This window comes from Centroberyx gerrardi, chromosome 9, assembly GCF_048128805.1.
Source record: "Centroberyx gerrardi isolate f3 chromosome 9, fCenGer3.hap1.cur.20231027, whole genome shotgun sequence".
Lineage (NCBI taxonomy): Eukaryota > Metazoa > Chordata > Actinopteri > Beryciformes > Berycidae > Centroberyx > Centroberyx gerrardi.
In genome coordinates this window covers 31,547,394-31,575,242 of record NC_136005.1, presented here as the reverse complement: position 1 = coordinate 31,575,242, position 27,849 = coordinate 31,547,394, and the positions used below count along the sequence as shown (strand labels likewise).

At 39.7% G+C, this 27,849-nt stretch overlaps 1 protein-coding gene across 1 annotated transcript in view; it reads left to right on the top strand.

Annotated features, from left to right (window-relative positions):
• LOC139924043 (desmocollin 2-like protein) overlaps positions 1-27,849 on the top strand; it is a 374,665-nt gene that overhangs the window by 129,817 nt on the left and 216,999 nt on the right. Inside the window, exon 17 of the transcript XR_013505113.1 lies at positions 14,658-15,019. The gene's annotated coding sequence lies outside the window, so the exon portion shown is untranslated. The remainder of the gene's footprint in view (positions 1-14,657; positions 15,020-27,849) is intronic.

Genomic DNA, 27,849 nt, shown 5'->3' with positions numbered 1-27,849 from the left:
CTGACAGTACCAGCACTGCAGCACTCAAAATCAAAATCATTTTTACAGACAATATGTTCAGCCATCAAATACAGCTCCAAAAACAACTCAATGCAACTCTATCTGCTCCATTATGCTTGGGAAGGGGATAGGATAATGTACATGGATTGACAATGGATTGGCGTATCCAAGCTAAGATCAGCTTTGGACCAAGCAAGAGAAGGGTTGAAGAGAAACAATGAAGAAAAAACAGAAGAAAGAAAACAGAAAAAGGTCTTTTTTAAGTTTTGCTTGTCCAATTTTATTTCCCATTTCTCCCAATGAGTCCTCTGATTCATGTGAAGCCAGAACCAAAAGAAAAAATATATTTAAAACCTCAAATCCTCCAAGGCTTTGAGTATCATGACCCGGTTACGACCCTGCAGCCACAGTTTTCCACTGTTGGCCAGCAGCTCCACTGGAGCTATTGGGAATTAACTATCCTGCTCAAGGGTACCTCCATTGTAAATGTTAAAGGGGGAATATTTCCTGTTCATTTCTCCTGCCCAGATTTTCCCAGCTGGTCTGGCAACCTTCCAGAAATAGGCCTGCTTGTCTTATCGTTAGGGTACTGATGCCCCAGCCTTTAGTTTGATATTTAACAGTAGAGATAGACAGGAAAGAGCGAGAGGGGGATGACGTGACATAGGCCCAAGGCAAGATTCGACCCAAGGACATTGCGCTTGTGTGGTTCACACCTTTGCCAACTGAGCCACCAGGACACCCAAGAAATAGACTTCTGAACAGAGGTAACAGCTGTTAAAGTGATACCTCACAGCTCGTGACTGTACTTTTTTTCTGCTTTAGTGGACAGGGTACAATGGAGAGACAAAGGACATATTTGAATAAAAGGTCCTACACTGGATATGAACCCAGGATGGTGCAGTTACATGGTTTGCGCTTGAGCCAACTGAGCCAACTGAGCCACCAAGGCGCACCATGTTTTCACTTTGTGGCAGAAATACCTGTGTAGTAGTTCAAGAGCAGTCAACTTCCAGAATATGGTGCCAGGAGCATTCACTGTCACCAACAATGTGTTTTCTGACTCATTCACAGATCCCCATAGGTAAAATATATGTTAGAAATTATCTTCATACTGGGTTTGACACTGAATGACATGAAAAAGTGACATCACTGTGGATACTGTGGCGCAGTGGTAGCGCTGTTGCCTCACAGCAAGAAGGTCCTGGGTTCGATTCCTGCCTGGGTCGCTGTTGGCACTGGGGGCATGTTCTCCCCATGCCTTCAGTGCCTAGTGCCCAGGTGGGTTGTCTTGTGAAAAGGGCCTTTCTGTGTGGAGTTTGCATGTTCTCCCTGTGTTCACTTGCGGTTTCCTCCATATAACATTGATAAGAACCCCTACTAAAAACATGCAAGAAGCTCGTCGCCTGACCAGCGATGAACACTAAGAAGTCGGTCCCCGGGCGCTGTATAAAGCTGCCCACTGCTCCTGGCCTGCCCCGCAGAGGAAGGACGGGCCAAGATGGGGAAAATGCGGAGAATAAATTTCACGGCGCCCTTACAAATGCATGTGTGTGTGCCAGCCGCCGCGTGCATGTGTTGTAGATGGTTGCATGTGACCAATAAAGACGGGGTTTGTCCGTCCTGTTTCTGTTCTGATACCTGCAGTAGGTGAAAGCTGGTAATGACCAGTATGAAAAAACAGTAAATGTTCTACCAAAGGGTAAAATTGTTTGAACAATATTTTACTTTGGTGGACTGACAATTTTCAGTACTACATGTGTTGGGGAAAGTTACTTTTGAAAGTAACTAGTTACTTCATTACTTGCCCTATATAACTAGCTGCTTTACTAAGATAGTCTTTATTAAAAGTATTAAAAGTCACCCCACTTAAATACATGCCTGACAATGTGAGACAATGCGCACTATGTCACTCTTTACCTTAGCCAATTCAGCTGAATGAATAGGTTGTGCCAAACAGATGAGTGTGTTTGGAGTGGTTGGATTGGGGGTGGCGCCAGCGGCCACACCCATAATTGGGTCAAACCAAATTAAAATCATCTAAAATCTTGTTAAAGTGGAACAAGAATATGGTTGCTTTGTTCAAATGTATCAACATGGTTAAAATATAAAACTCCTGCAATGTTAAATAGTGTCCTTAAAATATGCTTGGTTCCCTTAACCCTAGTATCAGATTTGGACTGTGTCAGATGGGTGGGGTTTGGGGCTATAAAAGGTGAGCAGTTTCACCTGAAGCTTAGGTGCTGCTAAAAATCTACCATTCAACGTTCAAAGTAGTGATGGCGAAATTAAGCTTTCTGAAGTATTACGGTTTTCCGACACACTGTCGAAAATGGATTCAGTACTCGGAGCTTCATATGAGATGAGACATATCGCCCCCTACTGGTGAAAAGAGTGTAGCGCAGTGAACCATACAACTACTGACAGTTTATTGGGTTTATGAACACATTGCTATGCTGATAGTATGTATAGCGAAGAGAGCAAGCTTTTGCCCTTCCACATGGTAGACCCGGGTTTGATTCCACTTATGTGAACATGTATGTTGTGTTTTTCAATGTGTCAAACTTGATAATAAAGTATTGAGTGTGAGAGTGAATATTTTTTGACAGTAAATGCAAGGACAGAAGAATTAAAAGGGATAAATAAAGACAACTTCCTGATAAAGTGAAAGAATAGGGAGAAAGTGCAGGACAGACTGCCATTGGGCCTTTGGGCAGAGGTAATTCAGTGATACATTGTGAAATATATTATGCTATTACAGGCCTATGGAATGTGCTGTACAAATAGATTGATTTGGTTGGGCATTTATATGTCTGTTTCAAACAGAAATCACGTGAAAGTGTTATTTAGGCAAAGGCATTTGTGTAATACAACAACCTTGTTAGGATAAATTCAAAGTGTTCCCACACTGGGGAACAGCAGCTCCTCTTTCTTTCTGGCTCCATCATGATACAGAAATAAACGCAATCTAATTGACTCTCCACAACGACGACTATGCCCGCACCTACTGAATTACCACACCAAGGAAGCTTTCATTTATTTGGGTACCACTGAGAAACTATTAAGATCACAGAGGTAGACTGGTCTCAAACAGCAGATATATATTTTTTGTTTCAGGATGTTGTTAAGATGTAATTTTGCCAATTTGCAATGACTTGTATCAAAATACAGAAACTAAGCCTGACACACTTCAGGGGGCAGGTAATATTAGAGGGTGAGGGCTAGCGGAGTGTGTTGAAAGACGAAGATGTTTTTCTATATTGCATTTACATCTATCATCTCTTCTCAGAAGAGACAGTATAGACAGTATATAATTGCATGAGACAATAATGAGCTGGTCATACAGTTCAGGGGTAGACTGTCAAGCAGACGTGTGTAAATAAGGAACAGTATGTCTGGTGGTGGAATAAGGCTGATCTAAATGTAGCAAATGCTAATTAAAATGTTTAAGATGAAATGTGCACAGAGGAGAATTAGCTGTGCACAAATAATATCTATACATAACTATATATAATAGAAAGTTATATTGAAATTGCTTGTTTTAGTGTGGGTGTGAGTGATAATAATTAATAATAATTCTAAAAGACGGATACTTAACACGCTGTCCAAGTGTATTTTGTCCAAACAATGTCTGATAGGAAATAATTGTAATATTTGTGTGAAGAATTCCCTGTAAGTCTCCTTTTTCCGCGGCCATCACACTCTCTCCTCCCTTTCTGATTGTTCTTCCCAATTGTACAATCCTTATAAGCAGCTTGGATGCACGGGGGGCGCGTAACACACACCCAGGAGGTCGCTGTGAATGAAGAGGTTGTGGCGTCTGAATCTGGATCTTCAGTTTAACAATTGATTGTCTTTTTGCATTCTTGCCAATGTAAGTTGAGTTATTACCTTAATTTGCACTAGGAAATATGGCCAGATCAATATCTGCTAAATCCTATACGGCTGATGCATAGTATCCTGGCGCTCGGCCAAATTCATACGCCACGTCATCATTCATTCAGTTTGTTTGTTATACGAGACATTCACTATCGAAACCACACGTCATCAATCACCAAGCACGCCAATCATGTCCCAACTTCAGTCATCACCATCATATTGTTTGCCTGTGTTGTAACCACCTGCATTCATTCAACATTTCAATACACATTCAGAACTCTATAAACTGGACTTGGCATTGTGTTTGATAGCCTACCTCTGAACCCAGTGAGTGGGCATCAAATTAACCCGCAAAATTAAGGTGTAAAATAAAAGCTCTCAAACTGCAAGGGACGGTAGATGGAAAAAGTCAATGATCTCTGCTCCTATGCCTTTCAGTGATGTATCTTGCCCTAACCGTACCACTTTAAGCCAGTTTATGCCAATCTATTTTAACGGTTTAATGGTTACTGTGTCACACTTAAAACCCACCTCTAGCCCTGTTGATGTTATGCCGTCCAAACTTCTCACAGATATTTTGGACGTAGTTGTCCCTTATTTGCTGTCTATTTGATGTCTATAGCTCCCTATCCTCTGGCTATGTCCCCGATTATTTCAAGACCGCTTGTGTTCAACCCATTCTCAAAAAACCTGGCCTTGGCCAATCAAATTGGCCTAAGATCCTGGAAAAGACAATCTCATTGCAACTTTTGGCAGCTGTGAGAGACAACCACATATTTGAAAAATTCCAGTCGGGTTTTCGACAGCATCACAGTACTGTTTTGTTGGACTTAAGTGCTGCTTATGACACCACTGATCATAACATACCTATTAATACATTACAGCAGTGGGTTGGCGTATCTGAGGCTGCCTTGAAGTGATTTTCATCTTACTTGACAAATCGTACGTTCTTTGTGTCAATTGGTGACCATACCTCCCCTATAACTTCCCTATAACTTATGGAGTGCCCCAGGGTTCAATTCTGGGGCCAATTCTATTTTCCTTATAAGCTTCCCCTTGTCCACATTATACATAGGCATGACATTTCTTTTCATTGCTATGCAGACGATACACAATTATATCTTCCAGTGAAGCCCAACAACCATACAAACCTGTCCTGTTTAGTCAACTGTCTAGCGGATATTAAGTATTGGATGTCAAATAATTTCCTTCAATTAAACTCTGACAAAACATAAATTCTCATAACTGGCCCAGATCATTTGCATTCTCAAATCCAGTCCTTTGTCTATCAACGTTAAGTTCACTGCAAAAAAATTAGGCGTCTTGTTTGATCCGAGCCTTAAGTTTCAGAGCCACGTTCATAAGCTTGTTCAGACTTGTTTCTTGTTTTTATCATTTTAGGAAGATTTCTAGAATTAGATAAATTTTGAGTGTTAAAGGATAAGGCCGGTGTTTTTTAATGCATTGCTTACCATCAACAAATCCTATGAAAATAACAAAATCAGCAATGATTTTGTTTTGCCGGCAAATCTCGTCCATGTAGCCGGTGCCCAATGAAGCCATGTCCCAGCAGCCATAGAACTCCATTGTATTAACAAAACGATTAAAAACACGTCAAAGAGCCATGCTGTTGCTCTGGGCAACATATTTCATCATCATGATGCACCGGGCCAGCCGACTTTTTCCTCAAACAACTTAATAATCCGGCTGCAAACACTTTGCGATCTCAGGAAAGTAGTTCCGTAGCACCGAAAATAATCCCCGGCGTGATGAATAATTTGTTCCCATTTGAATTTGATTTGGTAATAACTACAACAGTCTGACTTTTCGTGGTAACAGTTAGCAATTTTTAAAATTTAAAATTTGTGCGCTGTATTTCAAGGTTTTTAGCTTACAATTGGAGCCAATTACTTCCGGTTTGACGGCTAAAAACGGTACGTGGGAAGTCAGAAAGTAACGGGAGTAGAGCATTGTTGATTTTGTTATTTTCATAGGATTTGTTGACGGTAAGCAATGCATGAAAAAACACCGGCCTTATTCTTTAAGGACACCGAAATCATCATACACGCTTTTATTTCCTCGCGCCGTGACTACTGCAATGGTCTTCTAATGAGTCTTAATCAAAAAAACACTAAATAGGCTCCAAATCGTTCAGAATTCTGCTGCTAGACATGTAACTAAAATAAAGAGATGGGAACATATTACTCCTATTTTTATATCCCTACACTGGTTGCCTGTCTGTTTTAGGATTGATTTTGAGATTTTACTGATTACCTTTAAGGCACTTCAGGGCCTGGCTCCTGATTAGATTTTAGAGTTACTATTCCCCTACGAACCAGTGAGGTCCATGAACCTGCTGTCAGGGCCCCTTGGCTCTGGAACGACCTGGAGCTCAGGCTTGCTAAATCAATATCTTGTTTTAAATCGCCTCTTAAAACAGGCCTTTCATTTGTTTTTCTTAATTGTGTTTTATTCCCCCATTTTATTTCTCATTGCACGTATATTTAATTCATATCAAGCTTTGTTTTATCATGTGCTTTATTCTGTCTACTGATTTTATTTTTGCTGTTTTTCTTTTTCAGTTTTATGTGAAGCACTTTGTAACTCTGTGCTGTACAATTAAACGTTATTATCATTATTATTATTATCTGATTACTTTCAGTGACCTTTGGATTGCTTTTTCTCTAAAATTCATAGGATATTAAGTGAGGCAATTTACTCCAGATTAAACAAGATTTCTCCCTCTCTCTTGCTCTCTCCCTTTGTCTCAATCTCTCTCTGCATTTCTCTCTCTCCTTCCTTTAATTAAATTGGAAATACTGTATATCAATATTGCTCACATTATGCAAACAAGAAATGGCAATTGCTGTGCAAATAAACTGACTTATAAGAAATCTTGCCTGCATCAGGCTCCCTGCAAATTGCATATATACAAAGACAAAGAGACAAACACAAACACAAATAAACACACACACACAATTGCAGAAGCAGATGCAAGACTTCTATTTTTGACGTAGTCCGTCAAAAATATTCAATATTCATATTCATGTTATGCAAAAACCACAGACAGTGTGTAAAATACAGCAAAAAAGCCAAAGCATTTACATGTGCAAGTAGACAAATGAATTGTGTTAAAAGTACAGAAAAAATACCTTCATGGTGAACGCAGCGTTCAATATGAACTTCTGTGTTTTGCTGCCCTCAAGTCAGGTGGCGTGAACAATTCAGTCATACACAAAGGGCAGTGATGAAAGCCAAACTCCCTTTTTTTTTTCACTGAAATGTGTGTCTACAAAAACAAAAAAGTATAGAGCCCCCCATGGGTCACATAGGAAAATATTGAGGTGTATTCACAAATTAATAATCTGTACACTGGAATTAATAATCAGTGTGCTGGATGAGTCATCTGACCCAAGTGTGATATAGTGGCACATAAAACGATAATGTCAAAGAAGTAATTTGGTGATTTTATTTGGTGTTTTAATCTTAAACCTGCAATAAGCGATTTCAGACCCTATAACCAATCCTGAAACTAACGTGTGCTACGTGGAGATTTCCGTGTGATGTAATGATATAAACAAACAGCCACACAGCAGCAGCTGTGTGGCTGTTTGTACCTCTTTTCTAAAGCTTGTTGTCAAATTCGGCCCGAATCGTAGTTCCTCCCGACCCATTCAGTAGCTTTTCATTTTTTTTAAACTAGCTTGTCTCCTCCCTCGCTGTTTGAAAGCAACGCTCTCCCCCTCCCATTCCTGAACAAAATTCTGGTAATGGCGGAATCCATGAAGCGAGCGATTAAACTTGTTAAACTAGTAAACTTGCTACCTACCTCTTCACTTGTCATTGTGGCACATGTAACCTTCAGTGGGAGAAAAATCTGGCAAAGCGAGACTGGTAACCGGCGACATTTCTCCATAGGTACGTTTATTTTAGCCATTAGCCTTTATGCACGGTTTGTCCTTAAATTATATGGCTGGTGTTTTTAAATACTTTTATTATCGTCAACAAATCCTCGTTCATTGCACTTCTGAACTCCTGTCATCTTCCCATCCACTTTACAGAAATTAACAACTCAATCATATTATTCGAATACATTTGTTTGCACACTACTGTTATAGTGTCTTTGCACATTTCTTCAAAACATTCATGCAGTTATGGGTAAAATGTAGCCTAAAATAGTGAAAGGGTAATGAAATAGTAAGTAAATTTATGTTGGGGATTAGTGATGTTTTCCTGGGCATCTCATCATAAAGGTCAAAGATTCAATCATGTTTATCTTAATAATTGCACTCAAAGTATCAAAAATATTAAATTTTTATTTCATATTTTATTTAGAGTGAAGGTTTATGTGCACAGAACATGTTTTTTTAATTAGTGGTATAAGGTGGTATGAAGAGCAAAAACAAATGGACTCATTTGCGTTCATATTGAACGCTGTGTTCACCATGAAGGTATTTTTTCTGTACTTTACTGTATAAAATTATGGCTCATATTTAATGTCTTTTGTAGGAATTCAGAGCAGTCAACATGTTTCCAGTAGAGCTGCGCATTGAACAGCTCAAGTTTAACCTTATGTTCAGTGTTATAAACGGGACTGCCCCAACTTATCTGAGCAGCCAAGTTAGGATGGTACACTCCCAGCATGAGTATAATACTAAAGCCAGTGTACGCTCTTGCACGGTGACTAGAGTGAATTGCACTGCTGCTAGGAGTTGCTTTTTTATACAGGAGTATTATTATGGAATAGTCTGCCTCGGACTATCAATAGAGTGCCATCCAAAAATGTTTTTAGTAGTCAAGTCAGAGCCCACCTCTGGAAAAAAATGTGTTTGCCTTATTTGGCTCTAGACTAGGATGAGGTACACATGCATGCACACACACACACACACACACACACACACACACACACACACACACTTCCACTTGCATTACTAAGGATTATTGTTGTAATTTACACTTTTTCATATACTTATACAATTCATACAACTTGTGCATGCCTACACTCACCATAATACACACACGCACTCACACACTCTTCCACACACACCTACAGACACTTCATTCACACCCACGCTTTGTAGTTTCGTTTAGGTGCAGTGTGAAATTTCTTCTATTTGTACTAAATACCTAATTGTATTGTAATATTGTATGTTTTGTGTAGTTTTTTTCTTTTTTGCTCTTTTTTGTTCTCCATCGAGGACCACGTTGGAAACAAGTGTTTAAGTACGCTTTTACGTGTTATCCTCTGGGATGTACTATTGCCTGTACTTTTATACCCAATAAAGCCAATCAATCAATCATCAATCAATCAATGAAAATGAAATGAACCTTTGAGTTTTTGGGGTTTTTGAGTTTTCTTTAGATTGAGCTATCCTTAGATTGAGAGTCCAGTATCACTGCGATGTTGAGTCGAGTTTGAGTAATATACGGGTTATGCATGTGAAACTCTAAAAAAACAAATTAACGGCCCATTCAGCAATGTGCTACTTTCTCAAAGAACAGGTTTCAAAGTGCGATGTCTTTGTTTGTGAAGGTATACTGCAATAGACTGTTTTAGCCTACACAGAATTAAGCTTGCAATGCTTACATGGTGATCATTGACAGTCGTTCTGTGGCACACTGTAGCCTGTAGGCTACTTTAATTTACAGAAGCCATTTCTCTCAGGCTTGAAAGAGAGTGGGAGAGCTGCTGGCGTACTCTGATGGGAAACTCAGAGTGGGAGGTTCAATTTACTTGTACCAGTATGTACCATTGCAGAGTTGGTATGTTTAGAGCTCGAAAATGATTTGTTCAAAATGATTTGTGTGTTCTTTTTTAATAAGCGCTGTTCACTGTTGGTGGAAAAGTGTCTACTGTTGGTAGAAAAATCCAAAGAATATCAATTATCAAGCTAACTTTACTCCTGTCACACATGTACTCCAGTCACAGCTAAATGGAGCTGCTGCATTTTGGACCAGTTGGAGATAGGCCATAGCTCCTTGACTGAGGCACGTAAACAGGGAGTTACAATAGTCAAGTCGTGAGGATACAAAAGCATGAATAACCTTTTCTGTGTCTTGAAAAGACAAGACCTTTTAATTTTTGCAATATTTCTTGATTGAAAAAATCACGATTGAACAAGTGTCTTGGTGTGCAGAGAAAAATTCAGATATGGATCAAAAATAACACCAAGTTTCTTGGAGAACGGTTTGACATTAAGGGCTAGAGGACCAAGACCCTCCTGCACTTTCCTAGAAAGTTCCTCGGGGCCAATAACAAGGACTTCTGTTTTTTCATTATTCAATTTTTTAAAATTCTGAGACATCCAGTCCTTTATGGCAACAAGACAATCAGTTAGGTTTGTCAATCCACTGAAGTCATTGCATACACAGAGAGATATAGCTGTCACATGTTATGTCATCAGCATAAAAATGAAAACATATATTAAAATAGTGTATCAGGTGGCCCAAGGGCAGCATATGAAGAGAAAATAAAATAGGGCCAAGAATAGACCCTTGAGGCACCCCACAGGTAAGTGCAGCAAAGGATGAAGTCTTATCTCCAACAGACACTGAAAATTTCCTATCAGATAAATACCTAAACCCTAAGAGCAGTTGCAGATACACCAACCCACTCCCTAAGCCTATTACAGTAATTAAAATGCTATGGTCGACAGTATCAAAGGCTGCACTAAGTTCAAGTAAAACCAGGATGGATGTCTCTCCAGAGTCAGAATTCAATAGAATGCCATTCAGCACCCTCAAAAGAGCAGTCTCAGTGCTATGCCTATGATGAAACCCAGACTGAAACTTCTCAAAGATGTTGTTTGCTTCTAAAAAGGCTAGCAGTTGCTTAGATATGACTTTTTCCAAAATCTTTGAGAGAAAAGGTAACTTGGAGATGGGTCTGTAGTTGGTACAGAGAATGGAGTCAAGACTAGGCTTTTTAAGGAGTGGTTGAACGCAAACCATGTTAAGGTGGTCGGGAACACAACCAGATGAGAGGGATTCACTTACAATAATCTGTAAATAGGGACCAACACAATCCAGGACCTTTTTAGGAAGTTGGCAAGAATGGTATCATAAGGGCAAGAAGAGGATTGCAGGTGCAGTACAGTGTCCTTTAAGTCCTTCAAGGAGATAGCAGGTTTACAGCAACAGCTTGGAAAATAGTGTCAAAGACAATGCATTTGTGATCCATAACAAAAAAGTCTTCCAGACACAGATTATTAATGCTGAGCCCTAAAGTAAAAACCAAATCCAAGGTATGACCATGTTTGTGTGTGGGGCCAGTTACATGTTGAATAAAATGAAAAGACTCTGCCATGTTTAAAAATTTTGACGTGAAAGAGTTGGTAATATCATCTTCATGGATATTAAAATCTCCAGCAATTAACATTTTATCATAATCAAGCCAATTTACCAAAAAATGCGCTCAACCCTCAGTTGGATTTTTCAGTTATTTATGTGGGTGCTGAATCCTCAAAAAATGTGTAACGAAATACTCCAGGACAGCACTCCAATTAATTTATATTTATTGCCACGCAGACGTTTCGGGCAAGACACCCTTCTTCAGTGCGCTTTTTAGGTAAACAAACTGAATCGGTCACTCGCAGGTGACCATTACTGGTAATCAGGCTGACACAGCAACTTCCAAAGAAATCACAAATTAGTTATATAATTTTTTAGATGTACTAACAACACTCAGAGGACATAAGGCCTAATCATAACAACACTCAGAGGACATGAAGCAACCTCTAGGCTATTCCAACAATAAGCAAATATTTATGTAGTCCTATACATTGCAAAATAGCCTAATTAATTAATTTTCTTCATCCATGCATAGCCTAAACATGATCTAGGTTAGGCATACCTACATGTTTTAACATAACAGAAAAGCATCACAAAAAAACCTCACAAAAAACAAGATAAAGACAACTCTTCATTGAGTCCCCTTGGCTCCAGTATATCAAGAAAATATATCCAAAAACATTCCTTTTGAAGAAGGATTCTTTCCCGATCCCCACCTCTAGGTGGAGTTTTAACAGTCTCAATGCCCATCATAATCAAGTACAATAGATGACAGGAAATCAGTCAGTCAGTCAGTTATGAAGCAACCGTTTGGTTTAGGTGGGCGATAAATAACAATACATAAAACAGGAATATCACATAAAACTTTAAGAGCCATAGCTGCAAAACTTGAAAATTCACCCAAGGTGATAGAGGAACAGTTAAAAGTATCTTTAAAAACAACGGCAAGACCCCTTCCACGGCCACTCAGGAGTTAAAAAACATATAGTTCGGGGGGCACAGCTCCATAAACTGACAGCTCTCCCCAGGCTTAAGTCAAGTCTCAGTTAAAAGCAACAGGTCCACATTCTGAGAGATAAAAAAAATCACTTAAAATGAACGTTTTGTTTGATAGAGCTCTTATATTCATAAGGGCCATCGTGAAGTGCAGACAATTGATAGAAGATTCTGAGAGTTGACGCCTCTGGATCTGATGCACGGCTTCACTATCTTACGTCTTGCCCTGATAATAACAGGAATATTGGTGGGGGAGAAATTATCAATGGTACTGTTATTTGATAGACCAAGCCCTGTGGGATATTCTAATTTTGACCTTGAACGAAAGTCATAGTTACTTGGCGAGTAACTATGACTTTTCACCAGTGAGGGTAAAAGTATGCAAGGGTGGAATTTTCCTTTGGGTCAAGCTTGTTAAAGTTGGGTATCAGACTCCGACAAAGATGCTCCTTGTCCCCTCTCCTGGTTGTGGTATTCATGGACAGGATATGAAGGTGCAGCCAAGGTCTGGAGAGTGTCCGGTTCAATGACATTAGGGTGGCTTCTCTGCTGTTTGTGGATGATGTTGTCCTTTTGGCTTCATCAGACTGTGATCTCTGATGTGCACTAGAGTGGTTTTGGATGAGGGTCAGCATCTCCATGGTTCTTTCTTGGAGAAAGGTGGCCTGTCCCATTCAGGTGAGGAGTGAGCAGCTGCTTCAAGTGAAGGAGTTCAGGTATCTCGGGGTCTTATTCACCAGTGAGGGTAAAAGGGATTATGAAATTGTATTGGAGATATATTGGACCATGGTGGTAAAGAGAAAGCTGAGCCACAAAACAAAGCTCTTGATTTACTGGTTGATCTTCATTCTGACCCTAGTCACAAGCTCTGGGTAGTGACTGAAAAAATTAGATCATAGATACAAGCCGCAGAAATGAGGTTCCTCCTCAGGATGACAGGATGAGGAACTCAGTGATCCTGGAGGACCTCGGAATCAAGCCACTACTCTTCCACATTGAGAGGAGCCAGTTGAGGTTTAGGCACCTAGTAAGGATGCCACCCAGGTGCCCCCCTTTTAGAAGTGTACCTGGCACGGCTGACTGGGCGGAGACCCTGGGGCAGACCTTGGACGATGGACATCTCCCAACACTCCTGGGAGGAGGAGCTGGGTCTACATTTCCCATGAGGAAGTTGCGAGGAAGTTGCTGGGGAAAAAGGATGTCTGGGCTGCTCTGCTTGCCCTACTGCCACTGTGACCCTGACCCAGATTAGCGTCATGAAAATGGAATGGAATGATTTGTCAGAGAATTTCATTAGCATTGGTTTTAATGGAGAGTTTGTGTCCCACGGTCTAAAAGGTGTTTCAGAAAATTTCAATAGTATTGGCTTTACAGTTTTTCTGAATTATCTGTGCTGCTTCAAAGACTTTAATTAGTACTGATTTCAGGGGAAGGAGTTAGATTTTCAAAGTAGCCTTGCCAGCCTGTAACTCAGATACGCTGCAACATCCTCTCTACCGCTCTGGTGACATTCCCACAGGATGAAGAGTAAAAATAACCCTATGAAGCTATGAAATAGAAATTGCTTTGCCAGCGATTGTTGTTGAGGCAGAGAAATAGCATGAATTATGGAGAGAGATCTAATATTTAGAAAGGTTAAGAACAATGTTCTTGTGTGCTGTATTTCATTGGCGAGGCCCTGTCTGACAGGAACACAACAGCCCAGTGTGTGTGTGTGTGTTTGTGAGAGAGAGAGCGAGAGAGAGAGAGAGAGAGAGAGAGAGTTGGTGTGTGTGAGAGACAAAAAAAGAGCAAGAGAGACAGTGGGTGGGTTGGTGTCTGTGTGTGTGTGTCTGAGAGAGAGAGAGAGAGAGAGAGAGAGAGTGTATATTTGTGCATGTATGTGAGAGATGAGTAAGTGTGTGTGTGAGAGAGAGAGGGAGAGAGAGAGAGAGAGAGAGAGAGAGAGTACGAGAAAGAGAATTTGTATATTTGTGCATATGTGTGAGAGGGATAAGAAAGTGTTTGTGTGTGTGTGTGTGTGTGTGAGTGAGAGAGAGAGAGGGGGGGATAAAGAGAAAGAGTGAGTGGGTTGGTGTCTGTGTGGTTCATTTTATTGTGAAAGAGAGAGAGATAATGTGTGTGTGTGTGTGTGTGTGTGTGTGTGTGCATGTGTGTGTGTGTGTGTGTGTGTGTGTGTGTGTGTGGAGTTTAGGAATGATGAAGACAGAGGGAGAAAAGAGAATGTGCTGGGAGAAAGATCTGTATTCATATTTCATCACAGCCACTGGGGCTCCAAAGACAAGGAAACAGTATCTATGAAAAGAGCACAGATGGATACATGCATAATCAACAATACTAAAGAGTAATGCTTCTTCAGGCTTCCCTCACTTTCCACTGATCACATGCCTGCAGTTAACAAATGTCCCATTTCCAAACTCTTCAATTGTCCTCATTAGGAGAACACCAGTATATTGGCACAGGGGGGCGGGGCTAAATTGGCGGTAACCTAGAGCAGTGGTTCTCAACGTGGGGTCCGGGGACCACCAGGGGTCCTTGAGGGGGTTCCAGGGGGTCCCCAGCAAATTGATGAAATGTTAAACTTAAGCATTATTTCAAGTATTATTTCATTAGTTAAGTTAACACAATTGGAGAATGCAGAAGAATGACTATTTCACTGTTATCTCTCTATCGACAATACAGACAGTGAATTGTGGACAAAATCATATCTAACAATAAAAATATTCTCAGATTTGGGTCTGAGAGAAAAAATCTCATCAAATGGGGGTCCATGGCCCTAAAGTGCACAAAATTAGTGGTCCTTGATATAAAAAAGGTTGAGAATCACTGGCCTAGAGGGTAGAGAAGAGGGCCTGTGACAGGAAGGTGACCAGTTCAAATCCCCAGACTGGATGGGGAAAATGACTCAGGCCCAATCCCAATGTCCGCACTCTCAGACTCACGGACTTTGACGCTCATTCCCGACAAGTCCGCAAGGGTTCAGGTCTGTCCCACTGTGAAATCGGTAAGTGCGCGAGGGCTCTCTGGTGGACTTTATGAGCTCTGAGGGAATTACCCACAGTTCACGTGTGTGACATTAATATTCATGTATGTGGAAAATATCAGCGACCCAATACAAAAAAAAAACATAATTAAGGAAAAATAACCACACAAAAAACAATTAACAAGAACTTAGAGAGAAACAGGCATGAAAGGGTCAAACTACATGCAAGATACAGTTAAAAGAGAAAACATTGCAACATTAAAACAGAATAAATAGATCATTTGAGAAGTTAAGTTTCCTAAAGGTTTAAGAAGGTTATATTACATGCTGCTAATATCAGCAGCATGTAATATAGCCTTTTGTGTTCTTTTGCTTTCTTATGTGCTTATTTGTGCTCATTAATTTTTATTAAATGTACCTTTTGCTTTCAAGGTGCCTCCTACTGTTTCTTTTTTGTTTTCTTTTTTTACATATTGTATTGAAACTAAATGCACTTGAACTAGTGCAGGATAACCTCTAGTAGTGCTTAGTCCGTTGGGTGGACATTGGGATTGGGCCTCAGTAACATTCTCCCCTCCCTCAATAACTACTGTTGAGGTGCCCTTGAGCAAGACACTGAACCCCCAACTGCTTCAATGGGGCTGCTCAGTGGCCAACAGCAGGAGACTGTGGTTGCACTGAGCAGCTCCCAGTCCTTTAATTGTAAAAATAGGAATGCCATTTATGACATTGCACCTGTTGAGGTGAAAATCTCTGGTAAGCAAAAAGCACCCCTACAGGCTATCCTGCACTTGTTCTTCCAAGGGAGTTAAGGCTCCTCTTTGGCTTTATTTGTGGGAAGCATTTTGGCTCACTTCCTCATATCATACCAGCACTTTTTACCTCCGCTAAATAGTGCTTCTGGTGCCCAACTGTATTCACTTTATTTGTTATGTTGTTCCAGAGTGACTTTTTGCGCGCTGGTAAAACATCTCTTCTCTGCAGCTCTTTGGGATTTTCTCTGCCGCTCTTTGGGATTTTCTCTGCCGCCAACACTTCCAGCTCCACTGGAGAGACATGTGCGCTTCTTTTGCCCATCATTACGTTGCCGCTAATGGGCTATTGTGCGTATTGCTTGGGCCTTATATTAGCGCAGTCGCAATTCTAAGTAATTATCTGCACCTCCGCTCATTTGCATGCCCTACTTTAGTAAATACCTTGCGCTGGCAGTACCAATTTCACCAATTGCTTTTGCGCTGCGCCTGGCCAGACTCATTGGGATTTATAACTTTAGCGATAGCTGCCATAGTACACAACAGAGAACCCCTTCAGTCCCCGAGATCAGAAAACGATAGTAAAGGTTGCTGTAATGATCCTCGGTTATAAATGTTTCAACCTTGTCAAATCATGTTTTTTCTGTCGCTTCCGCGTTTAAAACGACACCAAACACTACAGTATCCATGATCCGTAGAGGGAGTTACTATGGTGACAGCACAACAAACTCGCAACACCGATTTGGTAGGTGTGTCAAGCACATAGCGGTAGAATTGTAGAATTAGTATTCATGTTTATTGCTGAATGTAAATCTTATAGCGTCATGTTGCTATAGCTGTGTACTGCACCAGCGAGATAGCCGGCAGTTCTCTGATACCTGTTGTGATAAGTCGTTGATTAAACTTACCTAATGAGTCTGATCCACCGCTGCTTCATTGACTGAGACAATGGAAAGCGGTAGAAATAAGTGCAGTTGTGCACTCCTGACCAATAGTTGCAGCCAGGTACAAAACACTGGACCATGTTCTTCTTGTCTTAACGTTGTAACCCTTTACAGTCCATGGTTGTAGCATTAGGTCTATCTTGTATGACTAGCTCTAGATATACTTTGTCTCTCCCACATGACAAGACGACGGAACAAGCTCTGTAATTGGGGGACTTTGATGGTGCAATTATCTCTGGGATGAGTAGTTTCTTTACCCTCTAACACCCAGATGTACACAGTCTTGTACCATAGCCTTTTTCTTTCAACTATGCTAGTTTTCCCGACACAGCTGCTACTCGTTTGAGCAAATGGCTCACTCCATAGCGGTTCAGGTCATTCAACTGTTGCAGCATGCCGTGTCACGTGACCATGCAAAAATGACTGTTTTTTGCTTCCGACATGTTTGTAGATCCGAGCCTATGCTGTCACTGGTTAATTGGACTAATGAACCCATCGTATCCACCTGTGTAGTGGTTCTTTTGTCCTGTGTGTTTGGTGTACCGCTCATGTTGTTCTGATGATGGCCTGAGGCCAAAAGCTCAGCATTAAAGTGCTATGTATTGCAAGGCAGTGTGCACGGAGTCTTTCTGTTCCATTTAGTTCTGCTCTTAGCCTTTTGCACCTGCCAAGAAGACTTTGAAGGTGTGCAGATGTCTTGACTACAAGATCATTATTGAAAATACAAACAATGTACGTATACTTTATACTACTGTTGATAGACTGATAAATCCCCCAGCATCAATTGCCCCCAAGCTTCTTTCTACCGCTAAATGTAATGAATTTGTCCCCTTTTCAGTGATAGGATTGTGAGTATCAGACAAACCATCGGTGCTTCCATGTCTGTATTGAGTACACAACACTTGAGGAAACTATACATCAGCTTAAGTTGTCCATTTGCTGCTTTGACCCTCTGCTCATAAGCTTTTTTTAAAATGTTTTTAGCTGTTTGGTGAATAAGCTATTGCAAATTAACAGCTGTCTTTTGTCTGGGGTTTTTCCCAAATGCTTTGAAAACTGTGTGTGTGTGTTATTAAGCCTCTGTTAAAAAAAAAGAGTTGCCTGGATGCCTCTTACTTTATTACAGACCTATTTCCAATCTCCCTTTTGTTAGTAAGATGTTGGGAAAAAAATGTGTTTAAGAAACTTAACAACTTTCACCTTTATTAATCAGGTAAAACTATTTAATTTCACTTTCTTTGTTATATTTCTGCCCTGCTAGAGCTGTTATTGTGAAGTGTAAACGTGTAGGAGCAACAACAGCTCAGGTGCAAAGCGGTCAGCCATACAAGTGTGTACAAGTCGTGAAGGAGAAAAGGACAAAAACAGCTAACTAAGGCACATTTGGCATATTGCCTGACTTGAGAGAATACAAAACAAGAACAAGTGATGACATTTCAAGTAACTGGAGGTCAACATCACTGAATAAAAACAAAATTACCTGAAAATAAACTGCTGCAACGGCAGAACAAAGAGGACAATATTCGCATCAGATAACTGATTATTTCATACGTTTACTGGCTACAGGTTGTGTATGCTAAAAGTTAAACAAAAAGTGAGAATGTCACATCTTGGTATCTTGGGTATCTTTAAGTATAATTTGATTTTCCCATTTGTATTTACCACTTTATTGGGTCGTTCAAGTGCAATCTGCCTGTAATTTCAATATTCCCGACAGCATTTGAAGGCAGCATCTGCTTGCTACTGTAGTGACGGTTGGTGAGGTGCAGAACAAGTGTGAAAAATCCAGGAGATACAGGTAAATATTGGACCTTCGGACCCACAGTGCAATCGTTTTGGCTTCAGAACACTTGTGTTATGCTGCACAAGCTGTTTGGAGAAATGTTATGATCAATGTTGTTGCCGTTTTTGGCTGAGCTGTCCTAGCAAGCTCGCTGTATGTAATATGGACATACAAACGTCAAGCTGTTCACTATTCTTAAATTAGGTGAAAACCACTGTACATGTCAATGGCTTAATGATGAGGTATTGTGAATCAATAACACATAAACATACAATCACTATATCTCTCTCAAGCAGAAATACACACACACCATTACAAGGATTGGCCGGGTCTGGAGTTAAAGTAATGCAGTACAATTAGCTCCATCAGATTAAAACTATTGTTTCATTAAATTCCTCGTTAGATGAAATGATGGTGTTCACACTGTTGAGTACCACACACATCTGTAACAGTATCCACTCACACACATACACACCCTTATCGTCTGACCACCAAAGCATTTTCCCTCTGACTGTATACCGCATTGAGGCTTGTACCTTTCCTCCATGTGTGTACCCATGTGTACACACGCACGCGCGCGCACACACTTCCCTTAATCTTTCTGACACCCCATTCATCACCTGGGCTATTTTTAGTTCTTTAATTAGCTGCACACTTAAAGCAGTCACCCAGTAGACTCGGCTAACATTTACCTCCACTATGTAAGGGCTTCGATTTGTGTGTGCGTGCATGTGTGTGTGTGTATGTGTGCACACTCAGTACGTATACATGTGTTGTGGGTCAATGGCAGCAGTATATTGCGATCCCCATCAGGGTTTGTGTTTTTAAAGAGCAATCCAAATGGGTGCAACAAGGTGCATTAATTACTTTCACTTGCCAATTAAACCTGATTTGATAGAACAAAGTGTCTATTGGGAAATGACCCCATGCAGCACATCCTCCATCTCTCTGTGTGACTCTGTGTGTGATGGTTTGTGTATGTGAGTTTCTGAGGTGAAAGAGATGGAGACAGGCTCTTTAAAGTCACACTCAAATGAAAAAATGACCACCCTTTTAGCTCATTCTGTCATACCATATGGCAATGACAATTTATGCCAAAAAAAAATGACAAAATGTATTTTATTGTATTTTTATATCAAAATGTCATTACTTTTACTTCCTGGAAAAACAGAAAAACTTTAGTGGTGACTTCATCGTGTACCAGGAGCCGTACATAAAAATTCCAACCAATGAAACCATCATAGATTTTTAATTTGCCCCTTCCAATCCGTGCCTCCCATCAAATAAAACTGCCTTTATCTCTCTCCCTGATACCTCATTAGTTAACACTTTTGAATGATCCCTCCCCATGTTAAGTCCCACCCCAATAGTTTCATAGTGAGCTCTGTTCGAAACCGTTCCCTATTATAGAAATAGTGCACTACATAGTGTGTCCGCCATTTTGTACTAGTGTCCAAATTCTCAACGGTTAATTTGATTCACTGTATAGTTCACTATAAAATACCCACAATGCACTGCAAATTGTAGTGAACAGACGATGTACCCTACAATTTCTCCCGTATGCCACAATGCAATGTGATCGTGTCTCGCCAAAGAAGAAGAGTTGTGCTAGCTTGTGAGCTAGCTAACGTTAGCTCACAAGCTTATTGTTTGCCAAACCAAAACAGCTTGCTACCTTTAGGAAACACCACCTTAGCTGACAAAACCACACTTGCACATGATTAGAATTTCAACAATTTATTTGTAATGTAATGTTCAAAACGCAAAATTGATACCTGAGTACATTTCAACCTGCTCTCATGATGCTTGGTTTGTTTATGAGATGCTGGGCACACGCAGATGTGTCACATGAATATCCGGCGCATATTTGAAGCAATGATGTTTAATGTAGTGTCCGAAACTGTTCGGTCATTGCCGATATAGTCTCATATAGCCTATAGTCCTCATATATATGACAAACGCTGCTTAGAGAATAGTGAGTGAGTGAACGAGTGAACGTTTCCGAACGCAGCTTTTAAGTGCAGCAGGTGTGTGTTTCCACTCCAAGTGTAGCGATTATGTGATTGGAATTGCAGACATACTGGACTGCATGGAAGTTGGGGGGAGGGGGAGTGTCATTAAGGAGGAAGTATGTAATCTATGACCTCTTTTGGTGACCAGTAGGAATTGCAACAACAGTAAGTTAGTAATGGACGATTCCACATTTTTTGGAGTTGATTCCGACTCCGACTCCTTGTAATGGAATTGATGGAATTGATTCTAAATCGATTCTGATTCCAAATGAAAATCAATGCTAGTTAGCATTCAACAGTGAGCCTTGAATTTCTCCCTCCCCCTCCCCACTTGTTGTGAAATGGATCAGACCAAGGCAGTTGAACACAGATTAGTATAGATAGATTAATAGATGAATTAATTACAAATTCATTTAAATGAAACAGTATCTACGATTCCAGAGTTTGGAGTCGACTCTGATTCAGTTTTTTAGTAGAATCGATTCTCAGAATCGACGTGATGGAATCGAGAATTTACTCTTTTGGAGTGGAATCTCCATCCCTAGTCTATGTGTAATTTCTGGTCCACTGCTGGCCTCTATCGTTCAGCGTTGTCATTGCAACAACACTCTTCCCTCAGACCATCATCAGCATGGTGGGCAGGTTGGACTGTTACATCATGTTTTACCAAGTTAATTTTATTTTATTTTATTTGTTTTTGTTCAATGGACGCTTGCCGTGATTAGGATTCTGACATTACCATGATTCATGTTTGTGGTTTTTTGGCACATATTGAAGGTAAGGAGTCACTATTTTGTGTAACACCACTTCCCCGGGTCATAAATGGTCCAGTCTGTTAAAATACGAGCTATTTGAAGGATTATATACATGCCGAATTTACCATAACACCCTACCAAATTAGTAATAAAGTCTCAAATTATATTTTCTGATGTGTGTTTTTTGACAATAAGTAAGGCAAAAACCAACAAGTCCTCCAACCCATACGACCACATAGGTCGTTTGTTCCTACCCTCTAAAACGACCCACAGGAGCGTTTCCAACGTAATCTCCCAAAAATACGTGAAATGAAAACGACCCACAGGAGTGTTTCCAATGTGATCTCACAAAAATACGTGAAATGAAAACAACTTGGGTTATGGTTATGGTTAGGCAACTAAAACAACTTGGTTAAGGTTAGGAAAATGGTTTGGTCAGGGTTAAATTTGGAAACGCTGGGAATTGAACCCCGGTCGCCGACATCGAAGGCAAACGTATACGCCCATCCGCCATCCCCGACCACAACGCCCTCACTTTGCACCGTGTTATTTCGATGTTGAGAGAGAAACGTGACAGTCACATGACGTGGACGCAGACCAACGTAGCACATTGTCATTATTTACACGGCCGCTAGAGGTCGCTTAACTTTAAAACTTTTAGGTCGTAATAAGCTGCTTGTACAAACGACCTATGGGGTCGTTTTTTGGGAAGGACAGGTTCGCAAAAACAATTGCCAGATTTTTTAATGGACCTTGGCGTGGTATGAGGGCCTACCAACAACAAAAACACAGCCTTGGCCCACTCCTGTGTTTTTGAATGCAGAAAACTCTGCAGCGCGTGCACCATTGGGTCCACTTTGTTTCACTCACTACCATTCGGGAACCTGTTGATATTTACTATATTATGCTTTAGTAAAGCAGAAATATTACACAAAAACCCTTTAATAGAATAGAATTATCTCCTACACAAGTCTCTAACAAGTCTCCCACCGCTAACCCTAACCCTTGACCTACGGTGGCCTGTGACTGACATAAATAATAAAGTCACATTTTCACAATGTAGAGGAATAAGATACCAAATTAGAGCAGAGATCCAATAGAAACATCTAGTGGAGAAAGATTACGGGACAGAAAGTGAGAAGCCAGAATTATGTCATGATTAAAATCTGACAAAATGTAAAGGGTATTTTCATTAACAGACTGAGATTATGACTACATTTTTAAAATGCTGTGAAAATCAGTGCAAAAACTTTGCAATGTCAAACAAAACTTTTGTCCTGCCATCAAATTTTATTATATCATGGCAGTCTGACACAATCTGTTTAATTGTCAGAAACATTGTCACTTGAGTGGTTTGTCAGTGGTTCGATATCATGTCATATTGTATTGTATAATATAATATCATAGTGTATCATGTATCATATATCATATCACATCATATTGTATCATATCGTACCATATTGTATCTTTTCTATCTTATATTGTATATATCTTATATTGTATTGTATGATATTGTTTTGTATCATATCTTATCTTATATAGCATTGTATCATATTGTATCGTATCATATCTTATATAGTATCGTATCATATTGTATCGCATCGTATCTTATATTGCATTGTATCATATCTTATATAGTATCGTATCATATTGTATCTTATATAGTATCGTATCATAATTGTATCGTATCGTATATTATATAGTATCGTATCATATTGTATCGTATCATATTGTATTGTATCATATTGTATTGTATCATGCTTTATAAGGCCTAATTAGCCTGTATCCGTTGTTATCTTTTCTTCTTGGTGGGGTAGAATGGAACATATTTTCATATTTCTAGCAGTGGGTCAAATTTTCCCATTGCTTAAAGACTGTAAAAGGTATGCGTTGGGCATTGGGAAATTAATTTATGCTGTCAAGCTCCAGAGAAATATCAAACAGTGGTACATTATTTATCATAGTAAAATGGTCAGAGATTTCAGTTATTTTATACAGGTGCCTTGCTTATATGTAATGCTAGTGACATTATCATGCTAACGTTGGCATTTCTGTTTCATAGCTGGATAATGTAACCATATCATATTGTATCATATATTGTATTGGATCATATATCGTATCGTATTGTATCATATCACTGTATCGTATCATATTATATGGTATTGTATTATATCGTATCATATTGCATTGTACTGTATTGTATCATATTGTATTGTATCAGATCATATTGTATCATATATTGTATCATATTGCATCATATTGTATTGTATATTTTTGTAGCTCATATTGTATCGTATATTGTTTTGTCATATCATTGTATCGCATCTTATATTGTCTCATATCATATACTATATTGCATCATATCAGATAAAATTTTAAATGAATGCAATCATATTGAATCGCTGCCTTGCTCAAAGATACATTTTCTGTCCTATTGCATCTCTACAAACCATGTCTCTGTATTCCATATAGCATGTTCCTCTAAATAGATTCTTATTTGTCATTACACAGTGGAGATCACTCCCATTCACTATCCATGGAGGCTGGCAGCAGGCATAAACACTGGGTGATTATTCCCGCTGTGGAGACGAGAGGGAAAATCAGGCATCACTCAGCGGGGCAGCGTTGTGGCAAACAGTTTTCAAGGTGTTCAGGCTGCTTTTGATCAGAGAAGTACAGCATACACACTCACACACGCATTCACTCGCTCTCTCTCCCTGCGTACTAAAGCCAGTATGCACACCAACACAAGCGATAGAGCATTATATTTGTTTAGGTTCAATATTGTCCTTTTATTAAAAATGGGATCTGGAATTGTCTACATTGTATGTTAACTTTTACATTGTATCCTTGATTTAATTTTCATCAAAAATGCCAATAAACAAATGCTTTAAGAAGAAAAAAGAAAAATGGGATCTGGTCCAGCCAATGTCTTCTACCTCTGATATGATGGATATGATGCATTGTGATTGATTACATATTTATTGTAGATTTGAGCAATATTACACTTGTTGTCTAAGTCCACACAGGTATGCATTAATATGGTTAAGTATTAGTATTCGTAGCAGGAAATGTGTCATTTTGTGGATATTTTTGGGCTGAAAATGGTCATCTTTAAAGATATTGAATATTGGCCCATAATATCAGCTATTGGCATCTTTAATCCAAAACTATCAGTGACCTTGATGAAGGCTTTGGTTGCCACAATGTCTAGGACTCATAAAGAAGGAGTTTAATGTCTGAGCCCTTATGAAATAAAGTATTTTTTATCTCTAAATCCCATGCAAGTGCCTTGGAGGTCATGATTTTATTGAATACTCTGTTCCCTTCCCAAAGAATCTACAATACACAAACACACACAAAAGAATTGCACACACACACACACATAACAGACAAGTGATACACTCTCCTTTTCTCTCCCTCTCACAAAACAGGTGTTGGGACTAAATGTGTTATAAAAACTAATCTGTGAAACTCATTTCTATCAACTGCAAGGTGTTGATGCTCACAGCCTTGGTGTGTTGGCTGGCTGAGAACAATGTTGCTGTTCTCTCTGTTTATGATACCAATAACCTACAATGTACCAATTCCTCTGAAAGGGGATTCGAGGCTGAATTGCGCTCTGTGAGAATAGTTGTTTTTCCCAACCGTCCCCTTGGTTCCCACAGCAGCCTCCTGCTGGCCAACTGTCAGAGGGGGGGAGGGCCCTCTCAGCCCCCGATCAAAATTGAGCAAGACAAAATAAATTGAATAATGCATCCTCTGTCAGCGAGCGGCAGCATGCTGTTTTTTCTACAGCTAGGATAACAAGGCTGGCCAGAGGAGAGCGGATGACAGCAATAACGGATTAAGATGTCATTCCAGCAGCTATATCCACGCAGCTGACCTGAGCCCAGATCACTTTAATTAGTCAAGCGCTATGACAAGACGCTTTGATGGCAACAGTGAAGTAGTATGACTGTACGTCAAGGCAAGCAAGTTTATTTATATAGCACATTTCATACACATCGGCAATTCAAAGTGCTTTACATAAATAAACCCTTACAGAAAAACCACATGAATTTCCCATGTGACAACGTGGAAAAAACATGTTATCACATGGGAAATTCATGTGATAACATGTTATGCTCCACGTTATAACATGTGAAGCACCTGAAAATGTTCCAAAACCACATATTTCACATGTGCAAAGCACATGTCTTACACATATTGCCCATGTGAATGTCATGGTTCATGAATTTCACAATTACATTCATTCATAAAGACATAGGTACTAAAATATATAAAAAGTGAAAGTGCATTACAATCCCATTTAAAAAGTGCAAAAAGATATAAAAGATAAAACAGATAATGATATAAAAAAAAGATAAAAAAAGATAAAAACATATATATATAAATATTCCATCACAAAAAACATAGTGACTATATTTGAACACAGCCTACTAATCCATTACTAGGACTGACTCCTAATGAAATAGAATCATATAAACATTTCAGCCAGGCTACACAACCTCGCCAGTCTCAACCAGGTTGAAATTATGTGAACAGCTGATCACATTAGAAAACTCAGACACATGCATAAATCTACAGACCAGATAGTAATATGGCAATAATTTAAAATGGTCTCTTGTTGAAAAAAAAGGAAAGAGATCAGTTAAAGCTGCACTTACATTTTAATGTAAAAATAACAGAATTGTTTGATATTGGATATTGGGTACTGGATTATTGAGGTCCACCAAATTCAAATAGTTACCTCTCCATTTGGGGCTGCCAGTGTGCAAAGTTGCCCAGTGCAGCTCTGATGAATGAAAGATGCTGGGTTGAAAGCAAACCATTGAACAACATGACATAATCGGTTGTTGCAGTAAGGGTGGCCGTAATACGCTCATCTATACTACTTTTAGGCAACTAATTAGTGTCAAAGAAGATAAATCCTAAATGTGCATGGCAAAAAGCAGAGTATACTACAATTAGATGATTACATGCTAAAAAGCTAAACAGCTGCCCACATGAGCTCCTTTGCATGTAAAGAATTAGCACACTCTAAAATCCAGACTGCTTTGGTTGTGTTCGAATTTTATAATCCGTTCACGGTCTCAACTGTATCCATGGCAGATTATCCTATCCCATCCATATTAATAACTCAGTTTAGCAGTAGTGCCTTTGAGCACCCTTTAACACTGTCAGCTATACCAAAGTGCAGAAGAACCAAAGCAAACCAGACCACTCCCCTATTGACCTATTCTTAGTGGGACCTATAGACCCTTTTCACACTTCCGGTTCTATGCAATGAAAGTCATCATAGTAGGGAAACTCTTATAAATGATAATAATAAGTTCACACCTTGAGTATTTTCGTCTTTATTGCAATATCTACCAGATTTTTCAACCAAAGACATCGTTCTTTTGGTGGACCAGTTGTCAGTAAAAGTGAAAGTTTAGTAATGTTTATGTCTTAGCCTACGTCCTCTGGGGTAAATGACAAAAATAAAGCATTATCTATACATCTATACTCTGGTGCATATTTTTGATATTTACAGCCATCCATGCATGTTTAAATATGTAGTAATGTGTTTGTGTAGGGTGTACATTCCCAAAAAGATCCTGGGCTATATGAGAGCTAAAGCATAGACACAACGTTGAAATGATGCCTAGTGCTCCGGGGGAAGCTTCGTCCTCTCTGTAACTGACAACTGGTCCGCCAAAAGAACGATGTCTTTGGTTGAAAAATTGGTAGATATCGCAATAAAGACGAAAATACTCGAGGCGTGTCTTCCATGGACGTATTATTCTCATTCACTGCTGCCGAGTTTCCTGGCTATGACGACTTCCGTTGCGTAGAACCCGGAAGTGTGAAAAGGGAGGGTCAATTCAATTACGCACATACCCAATTAAAAGAATAAAAGGCCAAACTGATATCACGGTCTACTCCTATTTGTTTCATCCATCCCTGATGCTACATGTCTAACAGTTGATCAAACAAAGATCTGAGGCCACCCTAGCACCCAAGGGAGAGAACTCGGTGCACACCGATAGGGTCGGGAGCAGAGCGAAAACATGAGAGCGGCGAGAAAACTGGCAGGGTCAGAGAGAGAAAGTGGAGAGAAAGACAGACGGCAAGATAGGAAAATGGAGAGACACAGAGAGGTAGAGCAATCTGTGGGGAGAAAGAGAAGTTTATTGTCAGACAGAGAGAGAGGGTAATAGAGATGTACAGTAGAGACAGATAATCAATCAGTAATCTCTTAGAGCTGCGAGATAATTAGTCGACGTTGGTGATGATGAGTGTCAGCGGAGCTCGCTCACAAAGAACGGGATGAGAGGGAGGGAAATAATTATCTCATTAGTGTACTTCCATTATTCCACACATTGGCTGTTTCTCCTCCCACAATTATGATTTCACATAATTTCACACAATTATGGTTTCAGCCTTGGCAAAGAGAATTTCAGCCACAC